Source organism: Octopus sinensis, linkage group LG7 (assembly GCF_006345805.1).
Source record: "Octopus sinensis linkage group LG7, ASM634580v1, whole genome shotgun sequence".
Classification (NCBI taxonomy): domain Eukaryota; kingdom Metazoa; phylum Mollusca; class Cephalopoda; order Octopoda; family Octopodidae; genus Octopus; species Octopus sinensis.
In genome coordinates this window covers 49916798-49921797 of record NC_043003.1, presented here as the reverse complement: position 1 = coordinate 49921797, position 5000 = coordinate 49916798, and the positions used below count along the sequence as shown (strand labels likewise).

The following is a 5000-nucleotide window of genomic DNA, read 5'->3' as shown; positions in this document are numbered from 1 at the left end:
GCTCACATGTATGTGTGTGTGTGTGTGTGTGTGTGTGTGTGTGTGTGGTGCATGTATTTTTTTAGTTTCTTTAAGCTCTTTAACTCTTCTGAAGAGAGTTCAAGCCGGTCGCTAACAAAGCGACAAGACTTTTTGAGTTGATTGACTTCTCAAGTGTTTCTAAATATAATGGTTGAGTTGGTATGTTGATTGAGTTTTCGATGCACACACCCAAGTGTGTGCATTTAATCATCTAAAGAAACTCAGATGAAAAATCTTTGGAATGTCTTACAAATCACAACTGTGCCACTAATAGATTGGATTTGGAGAATCCGTGTCAGTTTCTTTTGCTCTTCCTTCGAAAAACCTAGTATAATCTTTACTCTTTACTCTTTTACTTGTTTCAGTCATTTTGACTGCGGCCATGCTGGAGTACTTCCTTTAGTCGAGCAAATCGACCCTAGGACTTATTCTTTGTAAGCCTAGTACTTATTCAATCGATCTCTTTTGCCGAACCGCTGAGTTATGGGAACGTAAACACACCACCATCGGTTGTCAAGTGATGTTGTGGGGACAAACACAGGCACAAACACACACACACACACACACATACATATATCCATACATATATATATATTACGGGCTTCTTTCAGTTTCTGTCTACCAAATCCACTCACAAGGCTTTGGTCGGCCCGAGGCTATATTAGAAGACACTTGCCCTAGGTGCCATGCAGTGGGACTGAACCCGGAACCATGTGGTTGGTAAGCAAGCTACTTACCACACAGCCACTCCTTTTGTGAAAATTTGTTGGTTTTTGATCTAACGCGCCTATGGTGATAGGTACGAATGAGAATTCATAGTCAGAATACAAGACGTAAAAGTTCCCCATTAATTCCCCATAATTGTTCTCTTTTAACTGGTCGTTTGATGGAATAACAGTGCATGACTTTTGTTCCCTGTTCCACAGAACAATAAGGGGTCTGTTATGTTTGCACCGGATTATATATTGTGGAAGCACTCCGTCGGTTACGACGATGAGGGTTCCGGTTGATCCGAATCAACGGAACAGCCTGCTCGTGAAATTCACGTGTAAGTGGCTGAGCACTCCACAGACACGTGCACCCTTAACGTAGTTCTCGGGGATACTCAGCGTGACACAGAGAGTGACAAGGCCGGCCCCTTGAAATACAGGTACAACAGAAACAGGAAGTAAGAGTGAGAGAAAGTTGTGGTGAAAGAGTACAGCAGGGATCACCACCATCCCCTGCCGGAGGCTCGTGGAGTTTTTAGGTGTTTTCGCTCAATAAACACTCACAACGCCCGGTCTGGGAATTGAAACCGCGATCGTATGACCGCGAGTCCGCTGCCCTAACCACTGGGTCATTGCGCCTCCAGATTATATATTAATTTATATGAAACTGAAGATACAAAAATGTTTTCATATAAAAGTCTTACGATCAAAATATTAGTGAATCATTTGACAAGTTAAGTTTTACGCAGAAATGTGAGAGAATCCGTGAGACGAATGGACGAAATATACGTACTCTACAAATGATCCCTGATATTTCTTCTGACTGTCTTGTTCCTCGCTAAGTTTTATTCGATGACTACCACGTTTACTGTTCAAGGAAGTTGCAATGTGGGATATTTCTCGCTCTTGGATCTTCGGTGTTTTTATCAAAATAAGTTGTGAGCTTCGTTGAATGAACTTGTCGAAGGGCATTTTCCGTGTTGTTCGGATCAAATATTTGTTATTGAGTGGTCATGTAAATCTGAAGACATTCAAGGAAGGATTATTTTACTAAAGCGGAATTTGAAATCTCCACAATTCAGACGATACAAGGTACCAACAGTTTTCTTATTAATGGTATCTTGCTTCACAGATAACAAGACGAAATAGTTCTTTTTGTTTTTCTATTTTTGTTTTTGGAGCGTAATTGCTGAATAATCTGCGCCTTTGAACATGTATTTATGTATATATAATCGATAACTTTGATCGATGTACACCATTCAGCATTGATGTAGGATTCATATTTTTTAAGCAAGCAAGCAATGTAGGGCATTACATGTCGATTATCCACATCGATATCCCTGTTTCCAATTTACGCTGTTCCTAGCAGTTTTAGTCTTCAGTAGGGACTCGTCGATGAACAGTCGACAGCGATTAATGTTTATGAACGGAACTAACGGAACTTGCTATAGCGTCTATTTAACATTCAAGGCGACGTTATATTCTGTTCTCCACAGGGTCCACGAATCATGTGATTCTTTAGCAAAACATAAAGACAAACAGTGAAGGAATTGTTTGGTTTCGGAAGCTGAGAGAGAGAGAGAGAGGATAAAATATGTAAGTTTGAATGTGTATCAGTGTATGAGACACGTATTCGCTAGAAGTACTGCCATTTTAAAAAAAGGGGCACAATGGAAAATATAGTTATACATGCATTTTGCCTAAAAATTAAATGGCTGTAGTTAGAATGCCTTTAATCTGTTTGATTAGGGGTGAGATTGGACTACATAAACATAATAATGATAACAACAAAAAGAATACCAACACAATCCAATTTAGAAAATGAGGTAGTATTTAATTAAACTAGTCATCTATGTATCATACAGGCCTATCGACATTGTGTACATGTGAAGTAAGCTACATTTTAATGGTGATTTTAATGACACAATGATCGTGTATGAGGAGGCGTCTGACCAGCAAGAAATAGTTAAACTATTGCTTTGAAAAAGAACGGACACATAGGTTGATGTAGTCCTAGCTATGCTTTAAATGAGAAAAGAACGTGATGGCCATGGTTGGAACTACTCTGTGTACCGATCTGTTACGAAAGAAGTGAGCTGAAGTTAAACAACGAGAATAACAATCACTAGAAGCGAGAAGACATCTACTGTCATCATTAACAAAAACTACTACTACTACTTACTACTACTACTACTACTACTACTACTACTACTACTACTACTACTATACTACAGCTACTGCTGTTGCTGTTAGCACTTAGCACTTCCATCACCGACATTACCACAGGAAAACTTTCCATAAAAGCTACAAGGGTTTGGTAAGTTTTGTACCGTATACTGTAATTTAAACAGGATTGGATGAATATCAAGCGTGCAATGGGCGAAAGTAAGTGTGTGTGTGTGTATATATATATGTACGCACGTATACACATATACCTACACACACTTATGTATATATATATACATGTGTGTAATATGCATATATAAACTTATATACATATATAAATATATCCATCCATATATATATTTATATATTTATATATATATTGATTCGAATATACGCACACATGTATAGATATACAAATATATATATGCATATATATATGTGTATATAAAGAGATAGATAGATATAGATAGAGAGAAATTTATACACATATGCGTATACATAAACATCCAAGTATATATATGTGTGTGTGCCTATGTGTGTGTGTATGTGTGTGTGTGTGTGTGTGCATGTATTTGTATGTGTGTGTACATTACACTTCGTATACTACACTTTGATCTTAGCCAAAATACCGATAAGCTAGATATATACACACATATATATACACATATATATGTGTGTATATATATATATATATATATATACATATATACATATATACATACATACAAATATATATATACATTCATGAATATGTATATATATATGTAATTTCTCCAGGTGATAATACCCCAGGCGAATAAAACAGTTGGCAATTCTTATCCGTTTCAGCAAATTGGCAAATTTCCTAAATTTCTTCACCATATTGTTTTAAATAGCAGAGGTCAAAGATGAAATGTGAAAGGTAGCATTTTACTCTTTCATTAGTTTGAAAATCTATTAGTTACACACACACACACACATGTGTGTATATAGATATATATATATAATATATAATATATATAATATACATATGTATGTGTATATGTATGTATATATGCGTATTAATATATATGTATAGACATATAAGAACATATATGTATAAATGTTTGTGAACGTGTATACATATACATATTTCACATATTTATACATACGCATATGTGTGCGTGTGTGTGTGCATGTGTGTGTGCGCGTGTGAGTGTGTGTATTCATATATAACAAATGTAGACAGCCATACATATATATACACATATATGCGTGTGCGTGTGTTGTTTGACACACACATATATATCTATGTATATATATGTATAGCTTTAGCTGTGTAGGTGGTCGCCTGTATATATGTGCATATGTAATGTTTACATCACTATTATTATTGTTGTTGTTGTTGTTGTTATTATTATTATTATTATTATTATTATTATTATTATTATTATTATTATTATTATTATTTATATTATTTTTTGTTGTTCTTGGTGTTGGTACTATTGATGTTTTTCTGCCATTTTCAAAATTTCATTTCAACTAAGATGATTTTGTAAATGTCTTAAGGGAAAAAAATAATGAGAGAATTTGTAGCATATAACTTTGCCAGGCACATCAAATTGCTAACTGCAGTTCTGGCAATGAATTCTTCCCACTTCAAAAGCAAGATTGGTTCTCACGTAATAACTCTGCTTCAATGTATACTCGTGGTGTCTATGTATATAAGTATGTACCTATCTATGTATGTATGTATGTCCGTACGTATGTAAAGTTTGTACATATGAATGTATATGTTTGTAAAAGCTTATATATATGTCTATACATTTATATATTTGTATAAATACAAGGAAATATATATATGTATATATATAAATAAAAATATATAAAATAAATAAATGTATATATATATATATATATACACACATGCATAAGTATACAGTAAAACTATCAACACACTCCCCTATATTTTCAGTAAACATCTCTTCCTGCCCCCTTTTTACTTTTAGTCTTTTCACACACACACTCACACACACACACACACATATATATATGTATGTTCATAGGGACATATATGCACACACATTATATGTTAGAAATATGCATACAGACATTGAATAATCTTCCGCAAGCATGCACATAATC

General features: G+C 34.7%; 1 long non-coding RNA gene across 3 annotated transcripts in view; it reads left to right on the top strand.

Annotated features, from left to right (window-relative positions):
• LOC118764084 overlaps nt 1-5000 on the top strand; it is an 18733-nt gene that overhangs the window by 9015 nt on the left and 4718 nt on the right. Inside the window, exon 1 of one of the 3 annotated variants that reach the window (XR_004999873.1) lies at nt 11-42. The exons of 1 other annotated variant lie outside the window; for it this stretch is intronic. This is a non-coding gene — a long non-coding RNA (uncharacterized LOC118764084). Of the gene's footprint in view, nt 1-10; nt 43-3430; nt 3450-5000 lie in introns of those variants that run through there. One more of the 3 variants, XR_004999874.1, reaches the window with a different exon arrangement.